General features: G+C 45.5%; 1 long non-coding RNA gene and 1 pseudogene across 1 annotated transcript; both read left to right on the top strand.

Annotated features, from left to right (window-relative positions):
- Positions 1 to 12489: 12489 nt before the first annotated feature.
- LOC121831308 (uncharacterized) lies at positions 12490 to 15818 on the top strand. Its single transcript, XR_013041687.1, has 2 exons — positions 12490 to 13689; positions 14753 to 15818. It is a non-coding gene; the product is annotated as an uncharacterized LOC121831308 (long non-coding RNA).
- Positions 15819 to 16742: 924 nt separating this feature from the next.
- LOC121831307 (small ribosomal subunit protein eS27-like pseudogene) lies at positions 16743 to 16960 on the top strand (annotated as a pseudogene).
- The last annotated feature ends 5421 nt before the right edge of the window (positions 16961 to 22381 follow it).

Genomic DNA, 22381 nt, shown 5'->3' with positions numbered 1-22381 from the left:
AGCGTTGGCCTTATGACTGAGCCTTTTGGATTTGGCTCACGTGCCTCCCTCTGCCCCCGTAGGCTGGAAGCGCAGGTTCTGGAGTTGCAAGGCTAGGAACCAAACCCCAGAGAGAGTAAATGCAACTCCAAAGGCCACTGACGTTCTGCACAGCACAGACAATGCGCTGACCCCGACAGACATCTTCTCTGAATGTCTGCAGATGCCTGCGTCTGCTGGCATCACCTGTCTTGTTACAACTCAACCTGTTAACAACAGAAGATTTTCCCTCGGCCGGTTTTCCAGTTTTCCCGATTCTGTAGGAGTCCCAGGGTGGATTCTCGGAATGGGCTGAGCTTTTTAAAGTCCCCGGCAGAGTTCATCTCGACCTCGGGCTCACGTTTCATCAGAAAACCTGTCCCGCTGATTGTTTCTAACCCTCGACTGCCTCAGCTTGTCCTACAACCATGGAGCTAATTTGAGTCTTGCTGGACTTCATACAGTGACCTCCTCACCATCACTCTGGTCCCCGGTGTCACTTCTAAACTCCACTGCTAATTACCTCTGTAATTAATATTGCCCAGTGAATCACATCTACTACAGAATAATGATGTACAATTTGACTCCACACCACTCAGGTGTCTTATTTAAAGTGCTCAAACACACACACACACACACACACACACACTCTACACTCTGCCATGCCATCATCAGTTACCTGTCGCTGGACAGCAAACCAGGCCCGGTCCTCATGCTTACAAAACTATCAAGCATTTCCTTTGCTCATAGAATGCAGTTGGGAAGGGCTGTACAGAGACAGCAGGTCTGGACCTCATGTATTGTCAACTGAACAGCTTGACAGGGGCCTGCAGGATTCATGTGGAGGTGGCGTGCTTGCAGAATTAGCAACCCGCTGCTCAGGCAGCCTATCGGGATGACGCCTCTCCATACCCTCAAATGGTGAGATCCCTCACAGCATGGCAGTGGGAGACCAAGGGTCGGCATCCCAGGAGAAACAGGAGGAGGCCCTTTAGAGTCTACTCCTCAGCCTCAGAAGTTGAAAGGCGTTATCTGTACCATGATGACAGTCCTACAGGAATCAAGGGAAGGGAGCATGGGCACTGGTCAGCAGAAAGGGTACCAAGTCGTGACTGAAAGATGGAAGGAAAGAAGGACAGGAAGTGAGGGTGGATAGAGAGGGAGGAAAGAAGGCCTTTGAATGGGAAAGACTTTTGGGAAGTCTCCTTTTGGGAAAATGTGGGTTGTCACAGCAGCCTATGAATGAGCGGACTGGATGAGGTCACCCAGTGATGAAAGCGTTGGATTGCTAAATGAGTGACTGACTGAGACCAGCCAGGTGACAGGTCTTCTCCAGCGCAGCAAATGTCCTGTGACTATATTGGTAAATCTGAGAGTTTGCCATCTCGCGTCACACCTGAGGCCCACCCCAAAAATGTGACATTCATGGCTCATAATTAGTGGCAGTGTTGGGGACAGGGCCGAAGTCTATTGAACTAGCCTAACAGCAGCATGGTTAGGTAGGTCCGGTAGGTCCAAAACAGAGTGGGCAAAGTATATTCTTAGCAAATGCACACAACCGCCCTTGTAAGCGGGCGGATTTGGGAACACTGCGTGCTGCTGGAGGTTGCTGCTGATTGGTGCTGCAGATCCAGAGCAGCATACAGGTGGCTTCTAACAGAAACTCAGCAGGGTGTGGCCACATAGCCTAAATATTTGTAAGTTCCCCCGCCACGGAGGACATTATTACCAGTCCATAGCCCGTGTGCAGGAATTAATCTCCCCGGGTAATTAGGAGGATGACTACTCAGGCTTCCCTGTCCTGCCCTGGAGAAACAGCAGTCAGGCGCTGACTTGCTGAGGATCATTTAATCCATGCTGGTGTGCTGGCAGCCTGCCGCTTCCCCTCAAAATGCCTCAAGAACAAAATAACCTGTTGCCACAAGCAGAAGTCGTTCGGGTACCAGCTGCAACTGTGAACTGGCAGAGACAAGTGTGCCCTTCATTATGCAATTACCCATAATTAGGTGCTCATTACTACTTTATCATCGTGGAGTCAGCACCCACCTGTGCAAGGCTGTCGTGAGGCCTGGCAAGGCCGTGGAACAGTGCCTCGCTTGTTCTCCAGGACCGTGACATCTCAAGTCGGCAGTTCTAGCCTGTGCGTGTGTAGAGAGGCCTTCCAAAGCGGCGACACGCAGACAGATGCAGGCCGTGGGGCCAAGTGTGTGAATCCGCAGATGGCACAATGCTGTTCGCTTCAGGGCTGGCTGGCTCGCAGCAGACGGGCGGTCGAGAAGGGGAGAGGAGAGGGGAAAGAGACACTTCATCCTCAGTGTGGGGAGACACTGCACTCAGAACCAAGCTGCCTTACACCCAAGCTGGGGGATGGAGCTGATGGGAACTCTGACCTGCAGACCATGCCTTAATTTCTCTTTGCAAAACAAACAAACAAACAAAAACCCTACCCCATTTCTGTAAAGTGCCTTCTGGACCCATGCAGCAGGAAGATCTCTCCCTTTCTTGTCTTCTCACCTCCTGGTACACAGTACGTAGGGACATCAGCTCATCAGCAAAAGTGGGGCTGGCTGGATAAATGAAGTGCTGATAACCAAATAGGGGGCGTATAGGGCCTGAGAGCTGGCCCCGATGCTTAGAGAGAGAGCCTACACATAGCTCGTTACATACTCCTCAGCCAGCAAGAAACACAAGTCCAAACCTCACACTAAAGCAGAAGGAAATGCAGTTCAGAGATGCAGAGGCCCAGGAGACGCCGACTACCCAGACCCTAAATTTGAGTCAAAATCAAAGCCAAGCAATGAAATAAGCACCCTCAAAACCCCAGTTTTTACCCAAGTCCAAATGTTTGGTTTGCTTCTATCCCAGAAATAGCTGGTGTTCTGGGGGTAATCCACTCCTCTCTACATCCCAGGAAGGAGGTGGGGGTGTCAGTGCATTGATTTATCTGTTAAATGCACGCAAACGCTCCAGCAGTCAAAAGATCCCAGGGCTGGGCAGCAATGGGCACAGGTGCATGTAACTCACTCCAAGCTTAGAAACAGCTTCGCTGTGTGTGTGTGTGGGGGGGGGGGGGATGAAATGGTGGTAGCAGCCGTATAGCTCTGTGATGGCAGAAAAGTATATATCACTGTGAATTCAACAGAGTAATAATGTTAGTTTGACAAGATTGATACTGGAAAAAAAATGGAGTAGAATTTATTATACCAAATTGTTCAAAGACATCTATAGTACAAATGTTCTAGACAGCAACTTGGGCAAACTGATTTTTATTACTTAGCTGTGGAGTGGCCCTTCCAGCATTACAGGAGGCTTCCAAACCAAAATTAACCACATAATTTAAACATTATTGAGTAATACAGAGAAAAAATTAAAGATACTATCTACAGATTCAAGACAATGTAAAGCAAGGCACACTTGCAGCATGTGGCCAACAACTAATTTTTGTGACATTTACAATTCATACAAGCTGGGCTGCAGGAGAGCATTTGCCTAGCATACACAAAACTCTTTCCATCCCTAGAACAGAAAATAAAATTTAGATCTATTTTAAAACAACACATGAAACATAAAACATACAAGCAGTCAGTTATGGATATCTAGTCACATCTAAGACACACACATACACATGTGTCAACACACACACACACACACACACACACACACACCCTGAATGACTCGGCGATTCATGGACAAACTCATGCAATTATGTGCATGGGAAGGTTCACTTCAGCATTGTTAGAAACAGGTCACCAAATGGGAAGCAACCCTGCCTGTCAATATGGAATTGATGAACAACATGAAGCAGCCCTTGAAAAGACTGCTATGTAGTGGCCTGATACATAAAGGTCTCACAGGTATTTGAGTGAGAGCAAGCAAAGTTTAAGATTCCTGTATGGGATAAAGAGGAAGATTAGCATCACAACACACACACACACACACACACACACACACACACACACACACACTACAGTATACATACACGCAAGTAGGAAGTATCACACACTAAGAACTTAATACTATATAGTTTCCTTTTCTGTGGGAGTAGAGGAAGCCTTGAGTGAATGTGTAAGGAGAGGATAAAGTCCTGAGTCAATGTGTTGCTGATGTGAGCATGGCTATGCCAAGAACCTGAATGCCTCAGACCCATGAATTTCAAAGCCTTCCCCTAGACCCTATGCAGATTTTGACAGTGTGTACAGAAAATTTCAACTGCAGTTTCCTCCTCTGGATGCTTACAGCCTGAGGTTGCTCCTCAGAAGAGACCCCTCTTACTTAGTTAAACCTGTCTTTCTATCCAGCTGCATATAACAACCCCACCTCCTTGATTCAGATGTATAAAAGCACTGAGTTTTGGGGTGGTTTCCTGGTTGTTGCTGGTGCATCTCCATCAGAGCACATGGCCCATCCCATCACAGCTTTGGTGCACCTGTGTCTGTCCTTCCTTCTTTCCTTCCTTCCTTCCTTCCTTCCTTCCTTCCTTCACTCACTCACTCACTCACTCACTGCATCAGATAGATCAACCCTAAGCCCTGCAAGGTCACGGAAATTTCCCTTTCTCATGTATGGAAGAATTTGGACCCAAGTGCAAAGAATTTAGATGATTTCTTTAAAGTGTATGCTTTCCTTGCATTCTCCTTCTTAAAATACTAAAAAACCATTTGAGTATCAAATTCTTGAAATAGACTAAGGCAGACGCTCTTGTGTCCAGAGATATTGTCAAGTGGGCTACCATTCAAAAGCTTGTCTCAAAATCACAACAACAAACAAAACAAAACAGAGAGAAGAGCATCACGTGCTATGAAACATCATAGCAGCACAGAGACACCACGTCCTTTGTCTTACAATCGCAAAGAGACCAAAGACTTCTCACAGTCATACATGTGTCTCAAAAAGGAATAAGGCATATATACTGTGTCATTAACATGCAGATAGGGCACACACCACACACTAGGACATGAAATCACAAATAAAAATACCTTACCCCTTGACAAACACATGCGATGTCTCTATTTTATACTGTTATAACCAAATAGCAAAGGCAGGGTTTTTCAGATCATGATTTTGATGGCTGGAGGTTCCTAACAACATAGCACTGGTGTTCTGGTTGGGTGCTTGACTCTGTCAAAATACAGCAGAGAAGTGGAGAGGAAACTTCCCATGTGCAGAGGGCCAAGGTCTGGTAGCCTGGGATATAACTTAGTATAGAATGCTTATGTGGAAAGTTCTAGGCCCTGGGTTTATTTCCTGGAACTTGAAAAGGAAAGGAAGAAACAGAATCACAAAGTAATCCAGTCACAAAAGACTTGACCTACTCCTGCAAGACAGCATTAATGAGTTCATAAGGGCACAGTCCCATATTAGTGTTTTCTCTAAGAAAACAGAAGCAGCAGGGTGAACATACATTAAAGAGGAAGTGAATGGATCGGCTTACATGATATGGTCCAGATATGGTCCAGATAGTCCCACAATAGGCGTCTCACATGGTGAGACTGGGAATCAAGAGTTGTTCAGTCTAGGAAGCTGCATGTCTCAGCAGTCTTGTGCTGACACTGAAGGCCTGAAATACTCTTAGAGAGCTGCTTGTCTCCAGTCCATGTTAGAAACCTAAACAAGCTGGTTCTAATGTCAGTGAAATAATCATTATCAGCAGCAATGGGATAGGTGAGCTGGCAAACAAGAGTGATGGTCAAGGGACACCCCCCCCCCCAAAAAAAAAAAAAAACAGCACAAAGCTTGTTTCCTTCCAAGTACCACCAGAGGGGGCCACCCGCACCTAGGGTGGGTCTTCCCACACCAATGGAGGCAATCGAGGCATCTCTAAAACTTCTATTTACTCTGTCGGTTTCCACTCCTCTAGAGAACCCTGACTACCAGAGATTGTGGCACCAGAACTCGTTCTGGAGCATCAACTGTAGGGATGAATTTCTCTAATGGTCTTGGTGCTTTCTGGAGCTGTTTCTCCAACTCAGCAAATCTGCATTCACTGAAGACTCCTCTGGTGGTGACAGAGCACCGAGAGTCCCTAGTGTGAACTCTTTGAACTCTATTCAAAACAAATGGATGTGATGACCCTGAGTGCCCTCTTGTGAGAAGCAGTGTGGTTGAGGGCTCTTCTATTCATAAAACTTCTGAACATTTGTGGAAAAGCAAAGAAAACAATGAAGCTGGCTAGATGCTTCCAGCATCCCTGGATGAAGTGACAAAGAAAATGAATGAGCTCAGTGATAAAAGGCAGCCAGTTCTGGCTGGAGAGATGGTTCAGCGGTGAAGAGCACTGGTTGATTTTCCGCAGGACCCAGGTTTGATTCTTAGCACATGGCGGCTAACACCTGTAACTCCAGTTCCAGGAAATCCAGCACTCTCTATTGGCTTCTGGAGGTACTGCATGCACGTGGTACGCAAACATACAGATTTTAAATAGTATCCAGCTCCAGATGCAAATTAACTCTAAAGGTTCCTATGTGTGGGCTGAAGGAGAATCTTCTCTCCAGCAGCCACAGAAGCCAATTTGCTGAAAACAAAAAACAATCCCTATCATGTGACGGGCTGACTTACAATGTCAAGCTTGGATGTATTTTGAGGGGACTTATGAAGTGAACATATGGCTGGGTAGTTCTTCTGATTGGAAAGCATGCCCAGGCAACTCTGTCATCTTCAAGCATTAGGCAAAATGTCCCCGCGGGCCACTCTTCCCACCCCAATTAACACTCCGCTGCCCACGGATTTCCCTTTCAGTTTGGTTCTAATTTCCAGCCACCCCCTAAGTTTATCCTCTTCCAACAAGCAATTAAATTGCATGTTTTACTTATGCTTATTGACAATTTTCCCCTCTGTGTACAGGTTCATATGTAACACAAAAAATGTCCCAGTGGTCTGCACGTTACATGAAGGAAGGGGTTTTATTTAATGATTTTGATCTTGATGATGGCAAGAGTCATGGCTAGCAGCAGTGATGGACACACATGACAGCTTACCCAGGCTCACCTCAGCCATGAGTGTCTCTGTAGTCTTGAATGTTACCTCAAGATGAAGACATAATAAGGCTTTGGGCCTCTAATTTGAATATCCCACTTTCATAGAAATGCAAACGTCCACTATCGGCCTTTCCCTCTATGTGTTATTCTTATTAAACGATATTAATTGGGACAAACAGAGACCTTGCTCCCTTGGTGAAAGCAGGGCCTGGACACAGAAGGACCTGAGGCGAAGCAGTGAAGCCTTTGCCAGGGATGAAAACATGAATGAGGGCTGTGAAAGTAGCAATGAGCAAACGTCACTGAAGCCATGGGGCTTTAAGCTCCAGGATGCCCCATCCTGCCCTTTGCCATTGAAAACAAGGGAGGATTGAGGATTGTGCACCCATTACCATCCACAAGCATTAGCAACAAAGAAGAAAAAGACCTTAGAGGCAGTCTTGGTCCTGATTTCCCCAGATTGAACCTTAAATTATTTATCCATTGATGGTGCCTGGACTAAGGAGGTCAATTTAGCCAGTGTTTCCGAAGACCATTAGATATCACTGTCTCCACTTATAAAATTGAAGTCCAGACTGTGACAAGACTGGGAGGGTGAGGGGACTCACAGGATCTTAAGTTTATCCTGGTGACATAGATACCACTGGGCATCCTGCTTTTACCCACAAGGTACGGTGTAAGAGGAGATGAATCATGAAAGCCGAGATGAAGAAAATTCTTCATTTTTGTTCTTTGTCTTCTATAGAATTCTGGCAGTTGCTGGGAACCATTGTGTCCTTCCTTACCAAGGGTAAAGTGTCACAGAGATGTCCTGGGCCATTCTCAAGCTGAGATCCCAGTTGAAAAACAAGAACTAAGAAAGATTGCCCTAAAGCCTGTGGATTCCATTCAGATTCAGGGCAGGATCTTAATTCCACCTCCTGCTTCTGAGACTCTCTATAGATGCTGATTTCCCAGACAGGCGCTTATTCTGCTGCCTTTTTAATAGCATAGGACTAGTTTCTTGGGAGCAGTAGAGTCTGAGTGCCAGCTGTTTACAGGACAACATGATTTCTCATACACTGTTTCAATTCTATCACTAACCATCTCTGGCAGAAAGTGTTTCTGTCTTGCTGATGATGCTCTTGACTATAAACACTGCAACCAGGTATATAGTTGGTCTGTGTTCCCCAACTTGAGGACAATGGATTTAGACCTTACTCAGATATTCAATAATTGATGAGTTCATTCATTCATTCATTCATTCTTTCATTCATTCAACAAAGAGTTACCAAGTTTCTGGCACATACAAAATACCATGTAAGGTTAAAGATGCAGAAGCTGTGTCACTGAATGATATTGCTCATTAAGAGATCCAGACCTCACTCTTACATGAATTTTTCATCTATTGGGAAGGACAGTGTTTAATATACATTGGTGAATAAATGCACAAATTCAGAACAGTGATAAATGCTATAAGTGAAAAATCCAAGGTGCAATGAGATGAAGTGAGATGGGTGTTCAATTTAGGACCAACATCAAGAAGAGGTCTGTGGCCGGGCATTGGTGGCGCACGCCTTTAATCCCAGCACTCGGGAGGCAGAGCCAGGTGGATCTCTGTGAGTTCGTGGCCAGCCTGGGCTACCAAGTGAGCTCCAGGAAAGGCGCAAAGCTACACAGCTACACAGAGAAAAACCAAAAAAAAAAAAAAAAAAAAAAAAAAGAGAGAGGTCTGTGAAGTGAGATGACAAGAAAACGGACCAAACATAAGCATTTTCTATGGGAAGCCTTGAAGTTCAAAATGCACATGGCAGAAACAAAGAAGGTCATGGTGGCTAGAAACTATTGCCGGTCATTTGGGGAGGTGAAGCTAGAGAGGTGGAAAACAGATCATGGGGAGCAGAGTTGGCCATGAAATCATTTGGATGTCCTCGTGGAGCAACTAAGACATTTCCGTGGAAGTGGGTTTGCGCTAGTCAGTGAAGTCGGAGCCAAGCTCGCCTCCGTGTGAGGGGCTGTATGTACACACACAGGACTCCACATGTAGACCTACTGAGGATCTTCAGGCTTTGTTAGCATTTAAGTAATGGCTGAAGGCATGACCAAGGAATTGGGTTTGAGCACCTGGAAGAATACGGTGTTATCTTCTAAGGGAGGGAAGTCAGAAGCAAACTTGAAAGGAATCTGGTCAAGAGGAAGTCAGAGTTCAGTGGGAGTGTGTGGGTAGAGACGGCTCAGCCAGGAAGACAGCATCTTAGCACCCTGTAGGCTCTGATGTTCAGAACATTGGTCTGGTCTGGAGATTGAATCTGGAATTCCTAAGAGTGTAGCATGTGGATTAAAATATGAGTTAGGAGCTGGGGGGGGGGTGTTGCTCAGTGGTAGAGTACTAGATTATCATGGACAAATCCCAGTTTCCATCCCCAGTGTCATGAATGCACACACACATACAGAGAAAAAATACCACATTGCCCTCAGCTTTTTTTTTTTCACATGGATTCTAGGGACTGACTTCAGGTCCTGATGTTTGGGCAGCAAGCACTTTATCAACTAAATGATCTCCTCACTGTTTGTGCTATGCATTGAAGTGAGGGTCTTACATACACTAGACACATGCGCCACTGCTGAACTATGTCCCCACCCCTGGTTTCAGCTCCTATAAATGGAGAGAATGTTTGAGATTAGCCTAAGTGACTAATAAGTCAACTAGGCAGAGAATTTGACAGCTATTGTCAAAAGTTGTAAAGTGATTTTTACATAGAAGATATTTAACCACAAAGAATGACAAACTTCCTCCAGAGAGGGCAGAGCCAGAAGGAGACCTGGGCCCTGATTTCTATGGACTAGGTAGAGGGCATTGAACCAGAAAAGTCCGTCTGGAAGTAGATTCTGGAAAAACAGAGATTTCTGACAGAGTCACATCATAAGGGCCAAAAGAAGAGAATGTTTGAGAAGAGAATGTTCTAGAAGAATGCAGGAGTCAACGGGGAGACTGGGTAAAGACTAGAAAGCATCTCTGGCCCAACCACATAGAGTGCACTGCCTACTTTATCCACAGAAGACTCACAGAAGTGAGGGAGGAGTGCGGGGCTGGTTGGAGGAGGAAGTAGGGATGGAGTGCGTCCACAATTCTTTAGGAATGTGGGGTGAAGAGTGTGGTAGGGTTCATCCACTTGGGAGGAGCTGGAGGACCTTTGAATATTGATGGTGAGTGTATAAATAGAGACAACCAAGAAGATTGGGCGTGGGGGGGAGACAAAGCCATTGAGCAGACACAGTGCACGGAGTGAGTCTCAGACTTGATGTGAGGAAAATACCCCATTGGAACATGACAGAGACAACAGATCCAAGAGGGTTTCAAACCTAAAGTAATATAAAAGTCAGAGGTGGGAGGCAGCAGAAGCTGATCAACTTTCCCTTCCGACAGCAGAACGCTGCTGGAAACACATCTATGACCTTGGCTGGAAATACATCTCTGACCTTGGCTGGGAACACATCTGTGACCTTGGCTGGGAGCACATCTGTGACCTTGGCTGGGCTCATTTTCGGTCCTCATGCATCCATTTTTGCTCAGTGCATCTCCTTACTCATCAGCATTCAGCAACTCAAGCTAAGGAAGGAGAGAGGAACAAGGAGGAGCTTGCCAGGTCTGAAGAGACAAGGCTGTGTACTCACGAGCTGTGGCCAAGCAGGCAGGGCACAGAAATGGCCTGTGAAAGAATGAAGGAAGAATGATGATTTACTTAGTGCAAGGCAAAGTTACAGAGGGCACAGAGGGAAGATTCGGGAAGAAATGAGGCTGTGGGAGTTCAAACAGAAGAGGCAGCCATGCACGTATATTCAGGACATAGGGGATGATACAAATGGAAGTGTGTTAGGTCAATGTCCTACAGAGTGCCACATGGCTCCAGCCATAATGTTGTATGTGTTCTTTCAAAGGTGAAAAGGTAGATACAAAAAGGAGTACTGGGTGATATGTGCTCACACACACTGATTCCTTGAGCATCTGTTCTTGGCACATGCCAGAGCAAGTGGATTGATAGGCACCTGCAGCAGGTGCTCAGTTACTGTGAAGAGGTGAAATAGCGCATGCGCCACCACCACAGCCCTCCCCACCCCCAAACACCGCCAGATTGCACGGCCAAGGCACTAGATGAGGGTGAGTCTATGAAGCTGTTGGGTGGCAGGATTTTGCACAGCTATGATACTTGAAGGGCACAAGCAACTTTTCTAACATGAATTATTCTCTTTAGAGTGGCTTGGACTGCATTGACTGTAAAACAGAAGAGCTGAGTGTTAAACAGCCATGCGTACTGCATCGTTAAGATTCTAGTCAGGCTTGCTTCCCAGGATCCTCAAATAAACCATTCTCCTTCCCAGCTATGCTTTCCAGGTGCTGTCCCTTGCTTGGATGCCCTTCCCCATCTAGTGGGCTAAATCTAGGTAGTCAGCTGAAGCTCACTAGTCCTACTCCTCCAATGACGGTTTCTGCGTCATCCCCTACTCAGACCCATGTCTCATACGATCGACAGGAACTGGAAGACCAATCAGACGTTCCTTTGAAGCATGGGTAGATTGCCCCACAGTAAATGGTTTTTCAGGTGCAGAGTCCCCTATAACCAGCTACAGCTTTTCCTAAGTGGAGCGTTTCGAGTGGTAACTATTCACATTGCTTGGATGGATACCATAAGGTAAGGCATTGTGTTTGTCTCTATATGTAGTGATTTACTTAATATCTATAAGCCTCTAGGGGTGCTGTTATTATTATTATGTGACTTTTATTTTTTCTGTATATGTATATTCGTGTGTGTGTGTGTGTGTGTGTGTGTGTGTGTGTGTGTGTGCATGCGTGTATAGGTGCATGATCACACATATGCATGAGTGTGTGGAGGCCAGAGACTAATATCTGATGTCTCCCTAAGGAATTTTCCACCTTCGATTTGTATTTTTATGTTATGTGCAGGATTGTCTTGCCAGCTCATACATCTGTGCACCCATCATGTGTGTGCAATGCCCTCAGAGGCCAGGAGCGGGTGTGTGATCTTCTAGCAACAGAGCTATATGTGCTTGTGAGCGGCCATGTGAGTGGTGGGAACAGAAACCAGGTCTTCCGCCAGAGCAGCACAACTAACTGAGCCATCTCTTCAGCTCCTATCTTGTTTTTTGAGACAGGGTCTCTCACTGAACCTGGAGCCCACGGATTTGGCTAGACTGGCTGGCTGACAAGTCCAATATCTTCCGGTCTCTGTCTCCCCAGAGCTAGGATTCCAGGTGTGTCATGCCTGCTTTTAAGAGGGTGCTGGGAATCGAACTCAAGTCCCCATGCTTGTACGGCAAGTACTTTACCAACTGGATGATTTTTTTTCCCTTTAGACTAGAGACATTGAGAGGTTGTTCACCTCCATACACAGTGGAAGTAGTAGAGCTGAGATTCTGACGCTGAAGCCTAGCTGCCATCTCAGCTCTAGGCCCTGGTGACAGTCTCCATGATTGTGGTTTATATCAGAAGGCAGATGTTGGATGCAAAGGCATCTCTAGTCGTTTTAGCATTACTTTCTAGACAGCTGTACAAATTGCCCCAAGATGGACTTCATTTTGTTTCATAGAAATTCTAAATTTTATTTAAGTATCTATTAATTTTGTGCACATGTACGTCTCCCTTCCCCCCCCTTCCCCTGTCACTGTGGTTTGCAGTAAGTATTTTAGTGTATGTATTTGTGGATCTATATAAAGTTCTATTAACGGGATAATTCCAACAGTGTAGTGGCTGAGTTAAAGAGTGTATGTATTTTCATTTGATACATAGCCAAACTTCACTCAGAAGTGTCTATTCCAGCTGTGACAATAAGAATATATGTGTTTCCCCACCTTCGCAACACTGGGTACCCCTAAGTTTCTGATATGAGGAATACAATGCCTCACTGTTTTGAGTTACTTTTGTCCAACTGACTTTTGCAAGAGAGGGGGACCTTGGTGCGTCTGTCACTTCTTCACCTTTCCTCCTGTTGTTTTAAACCCCCAAGTTGCTCACTGAGGAGTCTGCTGAAGCCAGAGAACCACCGTAACATTCTTCTGTGGGCCTCGCTAGTGCTGACAGGCAGCGTTGAGCAAAGGTCTCTCGGGTTTCCACATCTGCAGCTTTGTACCGGCCTCACCTCTGAAAAGCCTCAAAGTGTGAAGCCAGGCTTGGCCTAATGTGAATTAGCACGACAAAGAGCCGGCGAGGGGCGGAGCTGTGATGAGCTTTAATGTACTGAAGATTTATGAGCCCTCATGGATCTGCCCCAACCACCCATTTTCTATCCCCTCTGCCCACATCCCAAACGGGCTGGCTTTGTTCGGATGTGATGGTCATTTAGAATTATCCAGCAACAAATCTCACCACTTAAAAAGGCATACCCATGGGAGCAGAGCGCTAGGGAGAGTTTATGCTCTGACCACAGAACCCTAGAGCTGGAAAGGCGGGAATGTGGGAATGTTTTACTCCCCCCTGGACTTTTGTTTGTGGTCTCAGCCCTTTAACGCTGTTTGTTTACTTGAGCATGTGAATAAAGCCTTCCAGAGGCCTGGATTTTGCTGGTGAGTCTCAGAGAACCAACGCCCAAACTCAGACTCAATGGAGCAAATTCAACCCTACTCCAAAGCTCAGTCTGCAAGTGCAAGCTCTCTCTGTGGGAATACAAATGTCAAGACAGCTTCTCCTTCATTCCAACAAAAGGTAAAAGCTACTGGGGCCCGGTTTTCCATTTAGCCTCGGGCTTCAGCTCATTACCAGGGTGCTGGAGACTCCTCCTGAGTTTCATCACCAGAAATTTGCAGTTCTCAACAAGTTTCTATTTGCCCATCTAGGCAATGGGTAGATGTTGCAAGCTTCATAATGGGAAGGCTCATGGATTACCCCTAACCTCCTTCTGCTTAAGTCAGTGTTCATAGAAGTTACAGGAAATAAAGGGAAGGCCTTGTCACCTGAATCAGTTGAAAGTGGTAACACTATTTGTGCCAAAATCTGAAGAAGCCTTCCTGCAAAGGCCACTGGACACAGAACCTGTGAGATGGTGTACCCCTCACAGATTTAAACTAACATAAAGTGAATCAGTAAAAGTAGATTTGTGCTTTTATTTAAACACACACACACACACACACACACACACACACACACACACACACACACACACACACACACCAAGAAGAAGGAAGAGCTATTCTTTCAAAGAATAATCCCTGAAAGTGGTCTGTTGGACTAACTGCATAGAGTCACACAGAGAGACAGACAGAAGGACGGCGGGAATACTCCGCAACTCAGCTTTGACCTGCCCCAGTGCAGTGGCGGAGTTTGCATCCCATCTCAGCATCCCGCCCTCTGCCCCTTTGGTAAGGAATGCAGGGAAAGCAAGAAGATGTGCAGGGACTCTGCATCAGGCCTGCTAGAAAATTCTAGTCAATGTCCCAGACCCAGAGCAAATAGCTTTAAAAAAAAAATCCAAGCTGTTTGTTTTCCAATCAACATAGAATCATGTGTTAGACTGTGGGCTGTCATACATCATTCTTAATCTGTCACCGCTGAAGTCAGTGCGACAGTCGACAGTCCTCAATTAATGCAAATTAAACCAGTTGTCTTGTCTATAATTGTCTAAACTAGCAAAGCGCCTTTCTTTGGTGACAGAGCATCCCAGACTCCTTGCTCTGTTACCCCTAAGGGCCCAGCACTTGTTTCATGCTTTATCTCTTTCTTGTGGCTTTTATCCACACAACATTAAAGAGACTCTCTTCCCTTTATGCAGGCAAATAAAAAGTAGATTTAGAGAACAAAGATGAAAAGAGACATTCCACTGATGGAGTACTTCAGAATCCAGCGGCCTCATGTTCAGACGCTGGCCAAGTTAAAAGTTGCACTGGGTTCTTTGACATCAGAAACTCATACCAAAAAAGAAAAAAGAAAAAAAAAGAAAAGAAAAGAAACAGCGCATGTTCCTGTAAGGACTTGATGCACATTAAAACGAAACTGTGCCATTGGCTGCTCTAGTAAAGGGATTTCCAGGCCTTGGCTAACAGGGAAGAGGAGCTCACTGGCAGGCTGCCACTTACCCTCCCGATCTGGTTCCTGTTGAAGGATAGTGTCCCTAAGAGCAGAGCAGGTGGCAGAGTCGGAGCTGAGTCATCACCTCTAAGACCTCCACATCGCCACCAGAGAGGTCGTCTGGGACCAGCTGTGGCAAACTGTAGAGGCCCCTATGAGCTTTCTTGGGCAGATACTCATCGAGCAGTAAGAATTCACTTAGTTCCCCAAATGAGGACCCTCGGAAGAAAGGAGCTGAGATCCCTCTAGAATCTTCTAAAGGTCCTGAGAGTACTGACTGGAAAGCGCTTATGAGTCCAGCTTTGGGTCAGAGGCACAGTTGCTGGGACACTCATCGGGTTTTCCTCTCTCTCATTGTCATCCAGATGAGGTCGCGTGTTCGCTTGTTGGAGACTCCCTCCCTCTGGCCACACTTGAATTGCATGTGGGATTTGATGGAAGCGGTCTTTCTCGTTGTCACCACACATCTTCCCTCAAAGGTTGAATGTCACTGACCTGGATATCTCAGTTCTGAAAAGTTCCAAAACCTGAAGCTTGCTGAGTGCTGAGGCATCACGGGTGACCAGTTCTACACCTGGCTTCATGTTGGTGGGTCTTGGTGAAATCACCGGCACACTAACAATGTATAACATTGTTGTCAGGCGCCAATGGCGCCTGTGAGACATCACTGAATGGCGTGCTTAGACTCAAGCTTTGGCCCTATGATATCTCATGATGTACGTGCAAAAACTCCAAAATCCAAGACAAAATAAAATCCCAAACTTGCAATACTTCTGGTTGCGAGCATTTCAGATAAAGAGTACTAAGCATATACTTCTTTTATAGAAGTCCGATATCCCCTTGATACAGCCACTGGTCAAAATGGACAATTAGGGCTTTTGTTTAGGCATAACTCTTTGCTCTTCTATGACAACTTAACCTTCCCTATATTCCACATACATCCTAGAGCTACCAGCTTATGGGGTCCATGCCCTTGTGGGCTTAACTTGTGTGCTGAGGACAACATGAACTAGCCAACCTTGCTAGTGAATTCCTACACAGAAACTTAATAACCTTACAAAGCCAAGTTAGACAGGATTCCCCTCCACAGAAGTCAGAACTGATGAAAACAAGCCTCCTGCCCTGAAGCACACTGTGTGTGGGCATAGTTTGGTGCTCAATGTCCTGAGTATAAATCACAGAAACAGTTACCAGGTTGTTTGTTTGCTTGTTTTTGGTTTTTGTTTTCTTTCTTCCCCCATAAAGCACTTAGAAAGTAGGGTTCAGAGAAGCAATACTGAGGACGTGACATATTTGGTGACCCTGTTGGTTACTTTCCTATTGCTGTGATAAAACACTAACCAAGGCATTCAGAGAAGAATTTATTTGGGCGTATGGGTCCAGAGGCCTAGAGTCCGTGTTGGTGATGTGAAGGCAGCGGGAGGCAGGCATGGCAACCTGGGGAGCTGGGAGCTTGCGTCTTGAACCACAGCAGAGCAAACTAGAAACAGTTTTAATAACAGTCTTTAAACTCTCAAACCCTGCCCCCAACGACATACTTCCTCCACAAGGCCACACCTCCTAAACCTTTCCAAACAGTGTCACTCACTCCCCCAGACTATGGAGGACATCTATCATTCAAACCAACACAGTAGCATCAGGTGACCTTACCACCTCATAGGTATGTTGTAGTGGGTAGCCATTCCAGCTCCTACTTTATGGACGTGAAATGCCCAGGATGCTATAAGATCACCACAGTCTTTAGCCATGCACAAATGGTAGTCTTGTGTGTTGGCTGCTCCACTGTCCTCTGTCAGCCCACAGGCGGAAAATCAAGGCTGACAGAAGGATGCTCCTTCAGGAGGAAGCAGCACTGAAAAGCACCTGATTCAAGATGAGTGGGAACCATTCCAATAAACACATTTTGGATTAAAAAAAAAAAAAAGATGTAGTGGGTAGCCATTCCAGCTTGGATCTGGAAGTTCCAACCCCCATTGAGACTCTGGCAACTGTCATGCCTACGAGGCGGGGCACAGAGAGAGCGCTGGCCCATCCAGATCTCGGGTCTCCAGGCGCCTCCCCTGGCCCCACCTCGTAGGCATGACAGTTGCCAGAGTCTCAATGAAGGTTGGAACTTCCAGATCCAAGCTGGAATGACTACCCACTACATATGTGGTTTAGAATCTCCTCTTATACACAGTCAGAGAAACTCTTGTGTGGCCAGGGAAGCATACAAAAGGTAATGAGATCAGACACTGAAGCACATTTCTGTTTACCTTTGTCCTTTTGGGTCAAAGCTCCATGGAAAAATCCACAGGTGGTGAACCTTGGAACTTCCCATCTAGAGAGCTCTTGCAATTTCTTTGAGTTATGTGAGTGAGCTTTCTTAGAAAATGATTACCCAGTCCCAGGAAAACCTTTAAATGACAAGAGCCCTAGATTCTGTAAGCCTAGAATCTGAAAGACCCCCAAGCTTAGAACCCAGCTAAACTCCCACATTTGTGATTCACAGAAAGTATGGAAATACATACTTATTATTGTTGTAAATCACAAATTTGGGGTTCATTTTTATTTGCAGCAAGAACTAAATATCCAACAGGCAGGCAATTACCTGTTTGATCCATTCCTTCTATTCTGGAGTTTAAACCTCACTTTTACTCCCTCAAGTACATTATACATAGAAGGAATCACTTCAGAGCATTAACAAAATTATTCTTGGCCATGTGTCATCTGATCTCTCTTGCATATAGATCCTTCCAAAGGCATGGCGCGTGCACACTTTCCTCTGACTTACCTGCTGTGTTGGTTTGAATAGGTATGACCCCCCACCCCCAATAGACTCATGGGTTTGAATGCTTGGCACATAGGAAGTGGTACTATTAGGGGTATGGACTTGTTGGAGTGGGTGTGGCCTAGTTGTAGGAAGTGCGTCATGGCTTTCAGATCATAGTGTGGGGGCAGGCTTTGAGGTCTCCTATGCTCAGGCTACTCCCAGTGTGTCACATAGTCTCTCCCTGCTACCTGAAGATCAGGATGAAGAATGCTCAGCAACTTCTCCAGCACCATGTCTGCCTGCAGGCTGGCATGTTTCCTGCCATGATGATAATGGACTAACCTCTGAACTGTAAGCCAGCTCCAATTAAATGTTTTCCTTTGTAAGAGTTGCCGTGGTCACGGTGTCTCTTCACATTAATAAATGACTAAGGCTCCTGCCCTCTATGAGGACCCACGGGGACATACTACAAATCTGTTTTGGATAAGGTGTTGGTTTGAGTAAGAATGGTCCCCATAGCCTCATACACTTGAATACTTGGTCTCCAGTTGGTGAAACTCTTTGGGAAAGATTAGGAGGTGTGGCCTCACTGGAGACTGTGTCACTGGGTGTGGGTTTTGAGGTTTCAAAAGACACCATTCTAAGTTAGCTCTCTGCCTGGTGCTTACAGATCAGGGTGTGAGTTCTCAGCTATTCCTGCCACTGTGTCTTTCCTCTACCATCAAGGACTCACCCTCTGAAACCATAAGCTCAATTAAACATTTGCTTTTATAAGCTGCCTTGGTCATGGTGCCTTATTGTAGCAATAGAAAAATAACTAAGACACACAGTGAAATCTACAGAAGGAACTCTTTACACATGGGTGGGAGTGAGGTGGGTGTGTGGGTGGGCAGCAAAGCCCTTCTGTGGACCTAAGATTCTTATCAGTGGTTGTCACACTTCAGTTATTCTATTCTTTTTTTCTTCCAAAAAAAAAAATTACTCAGAGAAGCATTTTCCACAGAATATGCCTGACACTCTCAAGAACCACCACCAGTTAGGAGACAGCTTTGTGAAGACAGGCTAGATTTCCAAGTGCAAGAAGCCATGGTCCCTCTGAAACAAGAGCTAAGAACCATGAGAAATGCTTTCAGTCACTAGTGGTTTTCAATTCATACTCAGCAATAAGGGTTGTAGCATTGAAAACACACCTCGGGATGAGGAAGAATGGTTTACTATGATACAGGAGAGTTAGCATTTGACATCACTGAAGGTCATATTTTGGAATAATTTTAAAAAAAAATTTTCTGTCATCCAGACATGCTCATACTCATACTTTTGAAAAGTCCTACCCAATTTGGGGCATTACGTAAGTGATTAGAATGCACTCTAGCTGAAAGAACAAGGCATCAGCCAGGAGCAGCAGGAGGCACTACCCATTGCCCCACCCAGCCCGGGGGCTTGCTTGAGCCCTGTGTTCACATCTCCCAAGTTCATTCCTCTGATGTTCCAGCTCCTCCAGGCAGCTCCTTCCCACTGCAATGTGTGGGTTCACAGTGACAAGCAGAGGACTTCCAGGACTGAGGAGACTTGGTTCTAGCTCCAAGATGTCCTAGCTGACCTTGAAGAAACCATTGAAAACTTGGAGCATCAGTTTCTACATCTGAAGAATAAGAAGAGTAATTCTACCTTTTTATTTTCCTTACTGTCATATTCTATTTCAGACACCACAAGGTAGCATTGCGTGCTGTAAAGCCTAAGGAATTTTTGTAGAATTCTTCCTGTCTGGTCAGATCTATAACTATTTGTATTGATTAGTTTCTGTCATACTGACACAAGCTAGTGCCACCTGAGAAGAGGGAACCTCGGTTTAGGAATTGCTTCCATCAGATTGGCCTGTGGGCAAGTCTATGGGGGCATTTTCTTGACTGCAGATTAATGTGGGAAGTCCCAGCCCACTGTGGGTGGCACCACCCATGCGGAGATGATTCTGGGTTGTATAAAAAAGCAAAGTGCATGAGCCATGGCCATCTAGCCACTCCTCCACAGCCTCTGCCTCAGTTCCTTCTCCAGGTTCCTGCCTTTAGTTCCTGCCCTGGTGTGATGGCTCATGTCTGGGATCAACTAAACCCAACTGAGTCTGGGATCAACTAAACCCAAGCTGATGGGGGCTCCTGTGAGAGATTTTCTTGATCAGAACATTTGAAGCAGGAAGACTCACTCTATACAGAGAACACCTTCTAGTGTCATTGTCAGGATATGAAAGAAGGAAACTGCTCTTTGCCTGCTTGCTCTCACTCTTGCTGGCAAGTTCATCTATTCTGATGCTGCAGTGTTCCTTTGCTGATATTAGAACCAGCTTATTCAGGATTCCAGCAGAGACTAAAGAGAATTAGCTCTCAAGGAATCTTCCAGACCTCTAGCACCAGATTGGGACTGCTGAGACCGCAGCCTCACAGAATGAGCAAGTACAGGATTCTCATCCTTTCTGCCTAAGACAACTGTCATTGGACCACACAGACCCCATCTTGTAAGTCAGTCTGAAGAACCTCCTTTTTGTATATACATTCATTCCGTCAAGTTTTAAACCTTTAAAGACTGCTGACTAATATACTTAGCTTTCAGGAGCCTGAAGGGCCGCTCAAACACAGCAGTCCTCCTGACACGGTGAGTGGAATCCAAACCAAACAAATCAGTCAGTTCGCACAGTCTCGCTGACACTCCCTGGGATGAAGGCATTTGACAAGTGGCCACATGACAGACCACAAGGAAACAGCTGCCTTCCTTCCCCAGGACCCAGCTTTCCCAAATGTTGCTGAGAGTGGTCAAACTTTTTTGGGAGAAAATGAGGGGGGAAAAAACCTAAATAAATAAATAATAAAAAATACACCATCAAAGGAGAAAGTGCTTGCCCTTCCTGTCTGCAGACATACACATGGATGGATGCAAGTGTTGGAAGACAGAGTTGAAACTCAGCATGGAGTCCTCTGAACATCAGCACTCCTCTGCTGTGCTTGCACAGGCCCTGGTATTTCTTTGGGAGCTCTGTAACCTTTTAAAGAAACGCTTCTTGTCAGGAATGTCCGCGGTTTCCAGTTTTTCACTGTGCAAACCACACTACAGTGTAGCGAACATTCCTTTCTCTAAACCCATGCTTATGTGCTTACGGTTAAATTTCCTGGAGTGGAATTGCTGCGTTGGAGGAAGGACGTGTTAAAGACTTCTGGAATATTTGTCCAACTACTCTCCAGATAAACTGTCCTAAGTCTCATCCCCCTGCCTCCTCTGTGTTCCTCTGTGCTATCAAAGCCTCGGCCAGATGAGAAGCTGACATAACCCTCAGTGTTTACATTTAAATATTGTAATTACCTGTGATGTAAAGTTTCTTTTCACATACTGCTCCTTCTGGGTACGGTGGGTGGGCACCCACTGCTCATTTCTTCTGGACTTCCTACTTGGGTGACATTTAATTCATTTGCTACGTATCAGTGATGTTAGCTTCCCATTTAACTGTGTTGAAAATGTATGCAAAGATGATATTTTGAATTGCTAAGGTGGTTGTTGTTTCTGGCTTGATGTTGCCAAACAAGTGACCTTTTCCTTATGAGTTAGTTCTGTCTTTTGAGCATCAAAGCCCTGATGTGGGAGAAACTGCCACACATTCAAGGAAGTGGTTGGACGCTTGGAGCATATCCCACGCTCGACATGGCAAACGTGTGGAGCCTTAGGCTCTCAGGTCTGTGGCGCCTCTGTCTTCGGACAAACCGATCTGATCAGGTAGGGCTGGTTCTGTATACGCTCCAGTAGCTGCCAGGAAGAGCATCTCCAAGTTAGGTGGTGTGGGTGGCACTCAGCCAGGGTTTCCTATTGGTCTTCCCTAGGTACTGCCCACCTTCTTGGGGAAGAATCATCACATAATTCATGGGAATTCACTGTATCTGATCTCATCTGCTCCCAGCTTTCTGGAAAAATCCCTCAAAGTTCAAGATGTGCCGCTGTGGTAGCCCCAGCAAATGCCTTTCCCACAGGTTTCTCACATCACATACGATCGCTGTGTTGAAAAATACTGACATTTGGGGTTGTTTTTTTCTACCAGACAATTTTGCTGAAATTTTATTCCAACATTTTCCCAAATATTTTATTCCCTAGATAATCTAGTAAAACATCTGAAAACAATATTTGCCTCTTTTTCCATATTTACAGTTTCTGTTTACATGTGTATTTACATCTGCTCAGATTTTCACAATACTGAATAATAACTGTAACAGTGAAAATAATATGTACTGAAATTCTTACAAGAATGTCTCTCCTGCAAAGGCAAATGTTTGTTTCTCACATTCTGCCAGCCCTGGGCGTGTGACTGACATTTGTGGGTAGGGGCCAGGCGGGAATGGTATACACAGCAATGTGTCAAACTACTATGAAGAAAACTTTGGCCAACTATCTTTTTTTGTCATCAGCAGATTAATACAAGTGTTCAGGATTTATGTTCTGATTTATAACTCTTAAAGATTAGGCTGCTTTGTCCTGATCTTTCCAGGCATTCCCGGCCATCCTTTTCTTTTATAATGCTACTATATCTGCATCCTAGTTATTCTGTAA

Source organism: Peromyscus maniculatus, chromosome 8 (assembly GCF_049852395.1).
Source record: "Peromyscus maniculatus bairdii isolate BWxNUB_F1_BW_parent chromosome 8, HU_Pman_BW_mat_3.1, whole genome shotgun sequence".
Taxonomy (NCBI): domain Eukaryota; kingdom Metazoa; phylum Chordata; class Mammalia; order Rodentia; family Cricetidae; genus Peromyscus; species Peromyscus maniculatus.
This window is presented reverse-complemented; position numbering and strand designations above follow the sequence as displayed.